Below are 16,541 nucleotides of genomic sequence, written 5' to 3' on the forward strand. Positions count from 1 at the left end.
GTATCTTATTCTTTTTGTTGCAATAGTAAATGGGAGTGTTTCCTTAACTTCTCTTTCAGGTTTTTTGTCATTAGTATATAGGAATGCAAGAGATTTCTGTGCATTAATTTTGGATCCTGCTACTTTACCAAATTCACTGATTAGCTCTAGTAGTTTTCTGGTGGCATCTTTAGGATTCTTTATGTATAGTATCATGTCATCTGCAAACAGTGACAGTTTTGCTGCTTCTTTTCTTGTTTGTATTCCTTTTATTTCTTTTTCTTCTCTGATTGCCGTGGCTAGGACTTCCAAAACTATGCTGAATAAGAGTGGTGAGAGTGGACATCCTTGTCTTGTTCCTGATCTTAGTGGAAGTGCTTTCAGTTTTTCACCATTGAGTATGATGTTTGCTGTGGGTTTGTCATATATGGCCTTTATTATGCTGAGGTAGGTTCCCTCTATGCCCATTTTCTGGAGAATTTTTTTAATCATAAATGGGTGTTGAATTTTGTGAAAAGCTTTTTCTGCATCTACTGAGATGATCATATGGTTTTTATTCCTTAATTTGTTAATATGGTGTATCACATTGATTGATTTGCATATATTGAAGAATCCTGCATTCCTGGGATAAGTCCCACTTGATCATGGTGTATGATCCTTTTACTACGTTGTTGATTCTGTTTGCTAGTATTTTGTTCGGGATTTTTGCATCTATGCTCATCAGTGATATTGGTCTATAAGTTTTCTTTTCTCTTTTTTTTAATAAATTTGTTTATTCATTTACTTATTTTTGGCTGCATTGGGTGTTTGTTGATGTGCGCGGGCTTTCTGTAGTTGCGGCGAACGGGGGCTACTCTTCACTGAGGTGTATGGCGTTCTCATTGTGGTGGCTTCTCTTGTTGCAGAGCACGGGCTCTAGGTGCGCGGGCTTCAGTAGTTGTGGCACACGGGCTCAGTAGTTGCTGCTCATGGGCTCTAGAGAATAGACTCGGTAGTTGTGGTGTATGGGCTTAGTTGCTTCGCGGCACGTGGGATCTTCCTGGACCAGGGCTCAAACCCCTGTCCCCTGCATTGACAGGCAGATTCTTATCCACTGCGCTACCAGGGACATCCTATAATTTTCTTTTTTTGTGATATCTTTTTCTGGGTTTGGTATCAGGATGATGGTGGCTTTGTAGAATAAATTTGGGAGTGTTCCTCCCTCTGTGGTTTTAATATCCATTGATTATACTTTTCTGAATCAGTTATTTCATTGAGGGTTGCAAAATGGTGATTTTAAAAATTTCATATTTTGTTTTATATTTACTTGACATTATTCTGTAGAGAAATTTTCCTTTGTCATCTGGGAATTAATTATCATTGCTTTTATGGGGGCAGTTAAATACATAGTTTTTCCTTTTTAATTTCCAATTTTCAGAGTAAGTAGTTGAAGTCATAGTCATTTCCAATGGTGCCAAAGTTATCTTTTGCTTTTTAAAGAATATACATATACCTATATATATGTATTGGCTTTCCATACATTGAATATTTAACAATTCATTATAGTTATTATTCTTTTTGATGCTAAAGTTTTTTCCAAATTTGACCAGTGGAAGCCCTAAAAGTTGGTTACTGTGTTTTATTGATAAGACCTCATAATACTTTCAGTGAGTGCTTCCTTGCTTTCTGGCAAGACATCCCATTGTGTACTTTCCCTGCCCCAGACTTGCAATCAGACCTTTCTCAGAAAAACTCTGGTTCCTTTTATTGGGGAGTGGTATTTAGAAGCCAAGATCCAGGTGCGAGGTGTGCTATTGCTACTGCAGTTTCTTGCTTCCAGACTCTTTCAGTGGATAGAATTAGGAAGTATGTTTTTTAAAAATCATGAGTTTATAATAATATTTCTAATTCAAATTTAACACAATAGATTATTTTTTACCTTCTTTGATTTTATATATGTATCTCTTCCTTTTTACACTAACAATTTTCTTTCCTAATAACACTAACAAATTTATTTATTTGCTTTACCCTACAGTACTTTAAACAATAGCACCAATATTACTACTACAAAAAACAAAGAAAAGATTAAGATTTCTTTATAGTTCTTTTGGTCTTTATAACATATCTCACTAAGATGGATAGCAGTGTATTAAGCTTAAAAATCACCTGAGAAATGTTGTCCTCTGTGTGGTTATGTTAAAAATTTGATGTATATATTTCAGTTTGCTTCATTTTGTTTTAAATCCAGCATTTAGTTTCTTTCCCTATTCAGTTAATTTTATTTTTGAATTACACAGAATACTTACATGAGTCAAAGAAAACTGGTAAATATGTAAATTCAGAGAAGTCTTACTTCCATCTTTATCCCTTCTACCTGATTCCTCCTCTGTCCCCCATTTTTAAAAATTAGTTTCTGGTTTATTATTCCATTTTTTTTGCAATAATAGGCAAGTATGTATTATCCTCTTGTTTTTCCTTCACAAAAAGTAGAATACTATAAACTTGTTCCACAATTTGCTCTTTTTCATTTAATACCATCCTGAAGATAACTCCGTATTGGTATATAGGGGTCTTTCTCATTCTCTTTTCATGGTTGCATGTTTCTCCATTGTGTGGATGTTTCATAGTTGATTCATCCATTTCCTTATTGGTGGACATGTGGGTTGTTTGGAGATATTTTTAAATTTTTGATATTTTTGGATGGAAATTAAAAAAATGTGTTTCTTACTCTCCTATCTTTTTTAGAGTGATTTTTTTTCTTGATGCCTCGGGTTCTGATTTGTTTTTGTTTGAAGTGCAAAGCTTCAGAGAGTAAATCTGCTATCTCTTTGGGGGATAGTTAAGTGTAATTGCCTGGCTGCTCAAAGAAAAAGAGGGACCTGCACTCTAATTGTTTCCCATAAAAATTTTTCACCACTTGGTTCTCCCCCAGTATAGCTGAGACTGCTGATTTCTGAGCCTTTCAGTGGTTTTGGGTGGGGGTGGATCAGCATTTTCTCATTGGTTTCTGCTCCTTAGGCACTTGGGTTTCAGCTTTCTTCAGCTCTGCCAAGTCAATTTTGACTTCTTTATCTGCTTTCCACTTCCTGAAATTTTATTGAATTATCATTCTCTTTTCTGGTCCTTTGTCCTTTGTCTTCAACCCTTTATAGTCATTTTAGAGGACTTTAGAAGCAAGCAAAAGTAATGCAGTTATCCAAACCTTCATATTTAACCGAAAACCTCCTCAAGCAGTTTAAATCTTCACTATTTGGTAAAAACTCTTTTGTTTTTGCAATATTTGAAGATCCCCTAAAGCCCCACCATGAATCGTAGTATATATTGTACTATAATTGCCTAATCATTACCCTGATATTAGACACTTAGATGGATTCCAGTTTGTTATTATGGTAATGACACAATATGAACATGTTTGTACATCAATTATCATCCACAATTATGGCTATGTTTCTATTTAAGTTGTTTAAATTTGCATTTCTTTAAGTATATATTTTCTCCCATATATGTATGAGATCTGCATTTCTTCTTTTGTGAATTATCTATTATATACCATAATATTTATGTTAGTATAATTTTTATATATGTTAAATCATTGTACTTATTGCAATATTTTTCTGGTTTATTGTTTGCCTCTTAATTTTTTTACATTGACAGGTGCAGGCATTTCTAATTTTGCACAAACACCAGAATTTTTCCTTATTTCTTCTGTCACTTTTAAACTTAAAAATATATTTGCCTATAGATACTTAGTAAATATTTCTGATTTTCACAGATAAAGATGTGAGAATCATTAGTATAGAGGTCAGAGCTGGAGTTCTGAGACTGCAGCAGATCAATATGGGGAAACGTGGCAAGAGAAGATTTGGGGTCGATGAGAACTGAGGTTTGGGAAATGCCTACAGTAAGAGAGAGAAGGAGAAAGTGGACTTGGTGAAGAACTAGGCAGAGAGGTGCCTGAGAGACCTGCGAAGTGATTTAAGTACTCTGAAGAGTGTAAAGCCTTATGAAAGCCTAAGATGATCCGACCTCAGTGTTACTCTTTCTTGCCAATATGCTGAAGCCCCAGGGCCATTCCTGCAGGTGCTGTTAGGTGCATCTGAAGACAAGCATGTTGAAATGGAGAGAAAAAAGTGTTAAGTTTTCTGTGTGATGTCAGAGCATGGTACCAGGCCCTTTTGTATAATTTACCAGGATCATCTTAGCACTTACAATCACTATCTTCTCAAGCAAAGCTAGTGCTGCAGATGAAGAATGTCAGGGAACTCCAATCCTCAACTATTCCTTTTCTCTCTCTGTTCTAGAAGAGTTATTAAGTAGCTGAATTCCAAGACTATTGTTTCTTTTTTGTTTTTTCAATTGAAGTATAGTTAAAGATTATTTTTTCTCAAATAGAAAGTTTAGCTCCCCAGAGCAGTGGCATGTACCTTTCATTAAGAAATGTGAATAAGAGCTACAGAACTTGCCACAGTTGGTGGAGAACTATGACTTTCCAAATGGGATATTCTGACCTGGCTTCTTCCAATTCTTGGGGCCATTCTTGGTATTTTCCTCTACCTCCCACACTTGACCACCATGACTCTAATGAGAAGAACTCTAAACCATTGTTTTGCAGTGGTAGCTCCTGGAAAAATCTTGCTGTGTTTTTAGGGCATCACTGGAATAGAAAAGTAATGCTGGATTTATGAGGTTGTAGAATTTCCCAAAAGGGCAGGGCAGATGAGGAAGGGGCCACAGGAAGCAAAAGCTGTGAATCTATCTTTGTTGAAGATGATAATCACCCAGCCATTTATCAAGTATACTTAGTTACTTTGCAAATACTTTAGTGTAAACTATATTCATGTAAGAGATCAGAGATCATTCAGTGTATTTAGGCTTTTGGCCTCATTTTTAATAGCCTCACTGCCTAGTTCTGTTAGATGCCATCGATTTCATTTATCAATAGATCAGTGAGATATTAATGGTATAGCCGAACATCTTTCAGGGGCCAAATTCAGTGTATTCTCAACAAATTACCCCTGTGATGATCCTTTGGGTGTTCTAAAGATTGCTTTTTAGTAGTATCTTGAACATTTGTGTTTTCATGGTCTTAAAAACCAATGCTGGTTAAAGTGAACCAAGCCTAAATCTTGGCTTTTGGTTTTCCATTCTAATGAGAATTACTGTGATGAAGGAGCAGTGATTTGAATAAACAAACATTTACTGAATACCAACTGTGTGCAAGAGCTAGCGATGCCATTCTTGTTGTTCTGTTTGTTTGAGTAGAACGCTATGTGTGCGCTGATGCAGGGAACAGAGGCAGGCAGGGTAGAGGAAAGCTTGGAAAGTTTTCAAGATTAATTAGCATGAAGGTGGGGCATTTGGGATATCTGGCACCAGATAGTAATCAACAGTACTAATTATACTCTCATATTAAATCAGTTATGGTGGATGAATTGGAGTCTATCAGCCAGTATGGTTAAGGATGCCGCAGCTGTTGTGAATTTCCCTTTAAAAGATGTTTACGTGTTTCTATAGCTTATATATTAGTGGACTGCATTTTATTTGGCAGAATTTTTCTTAGAGAAAATGATCCCCATTTTTTCAGTTACAGTAGAAAATTGAAATAGGAGAGTAAGATGGGCTAACATAAAAATCACCTGGAATGACACATTCTCAATCAAGTTACTACTACATAGTCCACAGTTTTTATTTCAGTTTTCTGAGGGTGCTCACAGTGCTGCAAGGGACATGTGGTGATCTTGAGGCATAAGTTCTAAACTGCATAGCTTCATTATTAGATGGGAGGAGACTCTGTAATGTGTTCTGTTCATTAGTATTTCCGTTGGGAAATTAGATGGCATTTGAGGCTGTGTAGGGCTGGCTGGTGGGATCAAGAATGGGTATTTTGTTCTTTGAGCACAGGCATTCTTCAGTAACATCTTTCTGGCACATTCAGGTGAGTGACATGTGAAGCCTGGTGTGACCTTTCTTTGATTGGGGTTGTCTTTTTTAATAGATTTATCAGATTATAATTGGGTTTAGCCTTTGGGCACTGAAAAGATATCTGTGCCATTTTTCAGGAAATTTAATTCAATTCAACTAAATGTGTTAAATGCACATGATAGGCATTTAGTATTCAGTATTCTCACATAGCACATAAAAATGAAAGAAGTACCCCCTCTCGTTTTTTTTTTTTTAAGAAAAAACCCCCTGCGATTAAGAATGTTTGTAGTCAGTGGTTCTATATAATCACATATGATGCCTCTTAAGAGGGAGAATATTCTGTCCTCTGTAAATTGGTAGTTAGATCTAGAGTCTGTCAATTCTAGAGAGTTGATCAAATTTGAGTTGAATGATTTTTGGCAAGAATACTTCCATAGGTGGCTATATTTCCAGCATTTCCATTTGTTTCTTTTTATAGATTCCTTTTCTCTGCTGAAATCCTCCATGTGCTGCTGTGTGTTGTGCACACTGTTCACTAGATGCTTTAACATATTTATCGTATTTATTTTAAAGTCCCTGCCTAGTAATTCCTCCATCTGGGTCGGTTTCCAATCATGGTTTTCTCTCTTGATCTCTCATGGGTCACATTTTCTTTCTACTTCATGTTGCTTGTAATTTTTGATTGTATACCAGCCATTTTCTTTAAAATAATAGTAGAGATTGAGATCAAGAGCATTTACTCCCATAAAGGAATATACCCATTCTTCTTCCAGGCAGCTGAGTAGAGAGCACGAGTTTGTAAATCAGTGGGGTCTGGGCTTTGCTGCCGCTTTAGTTTGATTCAGTTCTCCACTGGCTCAGGTATTTTGAAGGTAGAACTAGGACTTTTTCTTCAGTGAGGATTAGGACTGAACACTGGTGAGATTCCAGGAATCTCTTTTATTTTATTTTATTTTTTTTTGCAGTACGCGGGCCTCTCACTGTTGTGGCCTCTCCCGCTGCGGAGCACAGGCTCCGGACGCGCAGGCTCAGCGGCCATGGCTCACGGGCCCAGCCACTCCGCGGCACGTGGGATCTTCCCGGACCGGGGCACGAACCCGCGTCCCCTGCATCGGCAGGTGGACTCTCAACCACTGTGCCACCAGGGAAGCCCCAGGAATCTCTTTTTACTTTATAGGTGAACTATCTGATTTTTGAGTTGTGGGAGAATTTTCTGTGCTTTATAGGTTGGCTGTCAGCTTTTTGCGTCTTTGAGGAGTTCTCTTTGTTTTTCTAGTTCTGTTCTTGCCTGGAGACGTCTGCTCTGCTCCCTTGCTCACAGCCTTGGGAAGGCTGCTTCAGTATACTCAAAAAGGCTGGAGTGCCTCAGAGGCATCTCTTTCAGTTCTTCTGCCCCACCTCCAGCCTTTGGAAAATTCTTTAGCACAATTAATCTGCTAGAACAATTAAGAAAATAAGTTTGCTTAAATAAGAGTAGTACAGAAAAATTGTTTTGACCATTTAAATACTGAATCCCTTCCGGATTCTGAAGGTTACACACCAAGCTAGATGGGATGAAAACTCTAGTAGACATTTGTTTATGAGAAGGCTGCTCCCTTCTTTAAGAGCATCTGTTTCCCACTGGGGAATTTCTCCTCCGCTGTGAACGGGCGAATAAGTCTGACAGCTAGGGGTGCGGTGCTGGTGGAGCTCCTGCTACCTGGAAGGAAGCATCAGGAGAGAAAAACATTACTCTAATGCTGCTTTCTCCCCATTGCTTTCACTGCTCCAGTTCCTCTAACTTGCCAAGCTCATTCCAGCTTCTGAGCCTTTGCCATTGCTGTTCTCCTTGCCTGGAGTGATGTTTCTCCAAATGGTCTAGAATGTAAGCACCATGAGAGCAGAGACTTCGTCTCCTTTGTTCACAGCTGTCTCCCTAGTGCCCAGAATAGTGCCTAGCCTATAGTACAAACTCAAAAAATGATAGTAACTAAATGAATGAGCCTTTTTCTCCCCTCCTGCAGTACAAGAAGGGCAGGCAATTCACCTGGGTAATTGGCGATGGATGACTTAAGCTTGACCTATCAGGCCCTTTCTCCTGGGATTTTGACTCTTGAGCAAGGGTGTCAGAGTGATGAGTGGAAGTGAGGGACATTGGAGGTCATTCACTGTTGCACCTAGAAGGTGCCAGGAGAATGTATTGAGACTGGTCCTTATGTGTGGCTTATGGAATGAGCCTCATTACTTTACAGACTACACTTAATATTTTACCTGTACAAATACCACCTGACTATAGCTGGACTATTTAATTGCAGGAAACTTTCATCATTCTGTTTGCTTTTGGTTTTGTTTTTCTTCTTCCCGGCTTGTTATATATAGATGCCCATTCCCTACTCTTTGACATTTTGGCCCGTGTTTGTTTTTGCCAGTCACCTTTTATTCCCTCCCTTAGAAAAACCCTGTTTAATGTACATGCATTTTTTAAACAATGGGATTTTGTATTTATGACAAAATACAAAATTTTGTATTGCTAGGTTGCTAGTGGCAACCCTCAATGTCTTGCAGAAATAAAGGTTGAGAATGGCCGGTGTAGAAGCCAAGATTTGGGGGGTTTCCAGTGCTTGTGTCCATTGGAAGAGATGGCAGTCGACTATCCTTCCAACCTAAATATTGTCTGTAGACTGAAGAAAAAAACATTATTCCAGAAAAACCATAAGCTAAAAACCCCAAATTGACTTTTTAGGAATATATACCATGAATATTAAACAGTTTTCTTAGTAATGCTCCCCAGCCCAACAGACTTTTCCCCACATTCGATACATACGGAAATGTGCAGTACTGGTAAACACTAAGCGTTTTGTTTAAATATTAAACGTTAAAGTGTCACATCAATTTTTAATGTGCAAGCTATCCTTGAAAGGCTCTGCTAGGTTGCTGTTCCCTATCAGAGAAACATGTGACGGTCATTAGCCAAGCTCTCAGGTTACAAGGAAAAGGCCTACTCCACTGTAAACCCTCCTCAGAGCAGCTCCAAAAAGCCAATATGTGAGCAGAGGGCAGGCTGACTCACAATCACTTAACGACTCCATTTCCAAAACTGCTCTAACTAGGAAGTTGCAACCCCAGGAAGTTCTTCAGTCAACAGAACTTAGGGCTTCCTTCTTGCAAAGAATTGCTGACTGGAGGAGAATCGTCTAGAACATGCCTGCACAGCAGTTTTTATTGGTGGAATTAGGGCCCCTGGGGAAGAATGTCTCTGGACTGAGGGTCACACCCTTGTCTCCCCCAAACCGTGTCATCTGATGAGTTTTCGCGATATTTGAATGAGGACTTGTGTGTTGACTAACTGGGCTGTAGGTAAGTGTGGCCATAGATGAACACTCCCTATTCTTTATCCTTCCGTGGACCATGGATTTGTAAAGAACGGGTAGCAGACAAAGGTCAGGACCACGATGCCTGACTTGGAACTGGTGGTAATGGTGGGGAGGAGGACGCCTCATGAACTTTGTTTACTTCATCCATTTGTTCATCTGTTCCTTCACTTATTGAAGTGATGTATTCAATGCCTCGAGTCCAGAAAGCCCTTCCGCTGTTCTTCAGGAATGTCAGGCAGCCAGTGTGTTTGAAACTTAGTGAAGTTTGAAAAAATGTAAAGTGGGGTCCGTGTACCCTTCATCTAGTTTTCTCCTATGGTAACATCTTATATAATGGTAATAAAATAATAAAATAAAAACAAAATAAAGTAAAAACTTATCAACATTGGTACAATCCATAGAACTCATTCAAATCTCACCACTTTCACATGCACTCATTTGTATGTGTGTGTATGTGCATATATATATATATATATATATATATAACATTCAAGAAAGATAATAATATGTTAATAATATAGTGTGTAGCCACCTGGCTTTTTTTCACTGAACATAATTTCTATGAAATCCATCCCAGTTTCTTGTGTCAATAGTTGTTTTGTTTGCTGAATAGTATTCCATGGTGTGGAAATGCCAGTTTGTTTAACTGTTTACCCTTTGAAGGACACCTGTTTGTTTTTTTGTTTTTCCAGTTTTCTAGGCTATTACAAATAAAGCTGCTATAAACATTCATGGTTTTGTAATGTGGCTTTGTAACTTCTGTGTAAACATAAGTTTTTATTTCTCTGGGATAAGTGCCTAAGTATTCAATTGCTGGGTTGAATGGTAAGTCTAAGGTAGTTTTGTTAAAAAACTGCTAAACTATTTCCCAGAGTGGCTGTACCACTTCACATTCCCATAGCAGTGGATGAGTGATCCAGTTTCTCTGCATCCTGGCCAGCATTTGGTGTTACTTCTATTTTTTTTTGGTTTGTTTTATTTTTTTTAAAGACACATTTTTATTTTTTAAAAAAATTTATTTATTTTTGGCTGCGTTGGGTCTTTGTTGATGCTCGTGGGCTTTCTCTAGTTGTGGCGAGCGGGGGCTGCTTTTCGTTGTGGTGCCCGGGCTTCTCATTGCAGTGGCTTCTCTTGTTGCGGAGCACAGGCTCTACGTGTGCAGGCTTCAGTAGTTGTGGCACATGGGTTCAGTAGTTGTGGCTCACGGGCTGTAGAGTGCAGGCTCAGTAGTTGTGGTGCACAGGCTTAGTTGCTCCACGGCATGTGGGATCTTCCCGGACCAGGGATGGAACTCATGTCCCCTGCATTGGCAGGCAGATTCTTAACCACTGTGCCACCAGGGAAGTCCCACTACTATTTTTTATTTTAGCCATTTTATTAGGTGTGTGGTGATATCTTATTGTGGTCTTAATTTTCATTTCTCTTTAATTTTTGTTAACATGGTTAATGATGTTGAACAACTTTTCATGTGCTTATTTGCCATATATCCTCTTTGGTGAAGTATCTTTTCCTGTCTTTGATAAAGTATCTTGCCCAGTCTCTATTTGGATTGTTTGTTTGTTGACTACTAAATTATGAGAGTTCTTTGTATATTCTAGATACAAGGCCTGTTTTTTCATACTCTTCACAGAGTCTTTGGTGGAGCAGAAGTTTTTAATTTTGATAAGGTCTCTCTCCTATGTATTTAACTTGTATGTTTAACCTAGCCTGCTCTATCGCACTTTTTCCCTTGGGGCAAAAACTGCATCACGGTGCATCTAACTCGAGAACCACATCCACCTTGAAGCATGTTTCTTTTCCTGTTGTTATATCAGCTAACGATGCCACAATGTAGCACAAAACAGACACCTGAAAGTCATCCTTGATTCCTCTAATCCTTTCATTTCTCCTCTAATCACCCTCCCAAATCCTGTCTATTCTTACTAAACATTTCTCAAGTTCACTCCATATCATATTTTTATCCTCAGTGCTGTTGTCTTGATTCAGATCCTTATTATTTCTTGTCAGGATCATTGCACTGAGCTGCTCATTATACTCGTGGCTTCCAGTTTTGCCTGACATAAAGCAAGAGAATTCTTGCTTCCATATTGCTACAGAATGATCTATCCAAAATGCAGCCCAATCATGTTATTCCCCTGCTCAAAAAAATCCTTAAACGTCCTTGAATAGCTTGCCATCATCTCCAGGGTAAGTTTAAATTTTTAAACATGATGTACATGCCTCATCTCTCACTGCTCCCTCACACTCAGGCATTAGCTCCGACCATTCTAATTTATTGCAGTTTTTTCTTTTTAATTTTTTTATTTTTGGCTGTGTTGGGTCTTCGTTTCTGTGCGAGGGCTTTCTCTAGTTGCGGCGAGCGGGGGCCACTCTTCATTGTGGTGCGCGGGCCTCTCACTATCGCGGCCTCTCCCGTTGCGGAGCACAGGCTCCAGATGCGCAGGCTCAGTAGCTGTGGCTCACGGGCCTAGTTGCTCCGCGGCATGTGGGATCTTCCCAGACCAGGGCTTGAACCCGTGTACCCTGCATTAGCAGGCAGATTCTCAACCACTGCGCCACCAGGGAAGCCCATATCGCAGTTTCTTAAATGCATTGTGATTTCTTGATTCTGATGCTTTGCTCAGATTGTTTTCCCATGCTTCTTTGCTTGAGGCTTCTGGTCTATATTCAAGATTCAACAGAAGGGCAGCTCCTCCAGGGAGACTTCCCTGATTACCCTAGCAGGTTTACCTCCTCTTTGCTCCTATAATGACTCAATCAAGACAGGGACTATATCTGTATATCTGTATTTATTTCTAGGGCTTAAAAATGTACTTGGCACATAGCTTACAAAATTATGGAAGAAGCGAATGAATCTTAGTAATTAGATCTCCTCAGTTTTGAAAGTACCTGTTTTGCCATCTTCGGTAGATTGTAATCTCTTGAAGGCTAGAACTGTCTCTAGTCTCTATTCAGAGCGCCTGCAAAATGCCCAGCTCATAGGAAATTCTCAATAAATATTTGTTGGATAAATCAATGAAGGGCAATGTAGTGGACTTTAAGTTAATCTTTCTCCCTTTGCTTATCCCCAGAGGCAGGCACTGAGCCAAACGGCAAAAAGTGTGGAAAAGGATAGAAATTATTGATGGCCTAATACACTCACATGACTGAGTGAGCACTTCTGATTTAGGTATGGTTGTATCTGCCCTGAACAGCCAGAGGAAGGCAGAAGGCTACTTTTGTTCTTCATAATTTAACAAGTACATACTGACCTTTCTGTTATTGGACAGCCACTGAGTAAAAAAAGAATCTATCCTCATCTAGCTTGGAGTCAGATTCTGTTTTGAGCTATTGTTGGTACAAAAAGAGATGTTAACCTTTTGGGTAATCCTTTCTGAAATAGATGAGGTTCTTTGTGGTCTTATTAAAAGAACTGATTGTGATAAAATCAAATTTATCTGACTAATTTTACATTATAATCTCTTTGATGCATGCCAGATTCAATGTGCAATATGTAAAAATTAGCCAGGGCTGACCTTAAGAGGACGTTTAAAAAGCAGCCCTCATTTCCCTCATTCATCCATTTCTTTTTTAAACTCTCTCACCCCTGCCCCAGAAGGGCCCCACGCCACCTTCTCACTCCCCAGGTTCCCACTGCCACACCTCAGTACTCCCCCTAAACCTAGCATCCTGGATTAAATGAGACTTGTCATGCATTCATATACCATAGGGGTGTCATCTCATGTCCTAATATATAAATACCCATTCGCTTTTAGTAAAGGGATTGTGGAGCATCACAGGGTGTAAGAACCAAGAAGAGGTTTCATGGTTCTTGCTATGCCCAGCATGGGTCATAGCTGCTTTTTCTCCCATCAAAGATAATTAATTAAGAAGGACAGGCTGTCAGGGGGAACCCTGGGTCTCCTGTGATCATCGACCTTAATGATTATTAACTTCATTCCAATCCAGCCACTTAGTCCCACTGTCACACCTTGGACCTAGTCATTGCCAGAAACGACTCCATCTGAAGTCTCAGCTTCAGATATCCTGCTCTCTGACTACCGCCTCCTGTCCTTCCAGTTTGCTTGCTCAGGTACCCAAGAGCATAATCCTTTGACATTATTTTGACAGCCAGTTCATTGATACCATCACTTTCCCCTCATTTTATTTCCTTCTTCTCCAGGTAGATTCCATGATTCCAGGAATAATTGGTCCTTTGCAAATACTGTCAAATTTCTTCCTCCTTCTCTGTCTGTCATACTCACCTGACAAATCTCCAACCTTGGAAGAACCCTACCCTCTGTCTTCTCTGGGCCTCCATTTGAGCGGTTCAATGCTGTTGGACAAAGTCACATGAGCATGTGGACTGGGTTCACTGGAAATGCATGATCTTAAACCTCAAATTGGCATTAACCTAACTGTGTTTCCTTCTTCCTGATATTATTTCTTTTTTTCTCTTGAAACGTCCTATGACCCTTTTCCATCATCACTCTCAGCTGGTACCTCACCCTCAGACTCAAAGCCTCTTATCCTCCCCATTCTCAAAACCCACAAACTGACCTACACTTGAACCCGCCTTCATTTCGTGTCCTCACAGCAAAAGCCAATCCCTCCACTTGTCTCTGGATCTCATCTACATCATCTTCAGTTTCCCCTGTTGCCTTCAGTATTCCAGGAAGAATTGTGTTAGCAGCATTAAAACAAACAAACATAAACATTCCATTTCAATACAATTTTAATTGTTAATTTTGATCTAACAGGAGAATTTTTTTGTATTGATTTTTTTCCAGGCAACTCATTTTGACTTCTTCCCCCAAATTAATATGCCCGTTAAACAATGTCTTATTTTCTATCTTAACAAACTGTCACTTCTCTGCCTGACTTTTAAGCATCTCCATAGTCTGGGCCTGCCTCATCTAGTCTTATTTCCAACTAGGCAACACACCAGCTCCCCTGGGTAGGCTTGTGTCCTCACCTGTCTCCTGACATGCCTTTTTTGGTATACCTTCCTTTCACTCAAAACACTCTCTATTTTCTGTTCAGCTATTAGGTGGCAAGAGAAACTCCATTCAAGGTCTATCTGATCCCCCAATCCATGCTTTTTATAAAATTATTGAAATTTAAATAATACCTCTTTTATATTATTAAGAATAAACGGATTATAAAATGTCATAAAATGTCTTTGAATTTAATTAAAATATTTTAGCTTTAAATTACAGATATTTTCAAATGTAAAAGTTGAGGCTACTGAACACCTATGTAACCATTACCCAGCTTCAAAAATTAACATTTTTTCCATCTTGTTTAATTTACCCTACTTCTATTTTTTTAAAAATAAATTTATTTATTTATTTATTTTTGGCTGCGTTGGGTCTTTGTTGCTGTGCGTGGGCTTTCTCTAGTTGCAGCGAGCAGGAGCTACTCTTCATTGTGGTGTGCAGGCTTCTCATTTCGGTGGCTTCTCTTGTTGTGGAGCATGGGCTCTAGGCGCACAGGCTTCAGTAGTTGTGGCATGCGGGCTCAGTAGTTGTGGCTTGTGGGCTCAGTAGTTGTGGCTCGCAGGCTCTAGAGTGCAGGCTCAGTAGTGTGGCTCACAGGCTTAGTTTCATGTGGCATGTGGGATCTTCCCGGACCAGGGGTCGAACCCGTGTCCTGCATTGTCAGGCAGATTTTTTTTTTTTTTAACATCTTTATTGGGGTATAATTGCTTTACAATGGTGTGTTAGTTTCTGCTTTATAACAAAGTGAATCAGTTATACATATGTTCCCATATCTCTTCCCTCTCCCTCCCTCCCACCCTCCCTATCCCACCCCTCCAGGCGGTCACAAAGCACCGAGCTGATCTCCCTGTGCTATGCGGCTGCTTCCCACTAGCTATCTACCTTACGTTTGCCTACCTCTATTTTTAAAAAAATAATTCTAGACCAAATCTCAAAATATTATGTTTTTTTCACTCTTTCACCTGCTTAAATATGCAGCTTTAACCAATAAGGACTTGAAAAAAAAAAAAACCTGATCACTGTGCTGTTATCATACCTTATAAAATTAATAGTTCTTTATTATCATCTAATACAGGGTTTCTCAACTTTGGCACTATTGAAATTTTGGATATGATAATTCTCTGTTTTGAGGGAGGCTGTTCTGTGCATTTCAGGATGTTTAGGAGCATTTCTGGTCTCTACCAGTAGATGTTAGTAGCATTCCACCCACTGTGACAATTAAAAATGTCTGCAGACTGGGATGAAAAGTTACCCCCAGCTGAGGAACCACTGATCTAATACCAGTTTATATTTCAGTTTCCACAGTTTCTCAATGTGTCTTTTGTAGGTTGGTTTATTTGAATGAGAATGCAGAGAACAGTGATCATTCCATTTATCACTAAACTCTAGGCAAGAGTAAGGCAGATGGGAAATAGGCCCAGGAGGAGAGGACTGTAAGAGGAGAGAACAGAAATGGAGATACTAAAGTCCTGAAGGTAGAAGAGAAGATATCCCTGGTGTAATTGTAGAGTGACTGGTTGTGGAACAATGTTCTGGTGGTAAAGAGGGTTGACATTTACCAAGACAGCTGTGCCAAGTGCTCAGCAGCAGAGGGACTTGTCCACAGGCTGTACCCACAACTGTGGGTATTTGGTCAAGAGAATCAGCATTGTGCTCTGGAAGGCTGGCAGCACCTGGCAGGAATGGAAGCCCTTATTCCAAACAGTACACTGTTCTTAGATCCTAACTAGTAGTTTGTCCTGCTTGTCTCTCATAGTCATCAGAAGCAGACTGAGGAAGTCAGAAAATATCCACATGTGGGAGAGAATCTCAAATTCGAAGCTGAGCCCACAGTGCAGGATCATCAAATATTTAGAGAAAACAAATGCTGGGAAAGAGATATGATGACTCAAATGAACGGAAGAAGTTATACCTGTGGAAATAAAAATCAAAAGGAAACTTTGAAAGATATATAATTAAAATGCTTACAAAGAATCAGGAGTAAATCCAAATATATCAGTAATCACAAAAACTGACTCTTAGACAGGATAAAAAGTAAAATAAAATGAAATATAGTTGTATGCTGTTAACAAAAGACATGCCTTAAGTAAAATAACATATAAAATAACATATAAAGGGAAAATATACTAGAAAAGTACAAGCTAAAAAAAAGCAGATGGTGGGCTTCCCTGGTGGTGCAGTGGTTGAGAGTCCGCCTGCCGATGCAGGGGACACGGGTTCGTGCCCCGGTCTGGGAGGATCCCACATGCCGCAGAGCAACTAGGCCTGTGAGCCATGGCCACTGAGCCTGCGCATCCGGAGCCTGTGCTCCGCAACGGGAGAGGTCACA

The sequence above is a fragment of the Aethalodelphis obliquidens genome, unplaced genomic scaffold (genome assembly GCF_003676395.1).
Source record: "Aethalodelphis obliquidens isolate GAN/ISIS:26980383/991018 unplaced genomic scaffold, ASM367639v1 scaffold7, whole genome shotgun sequence".
Classification (NCBI taxonomy): domain Eukaryota; kingdom Metazoa; phylum Chordata; class Mammalia; order Artiodactyla; family Delphinidae; genus Aethalodelphis; species Aethalodelphis obliquidens.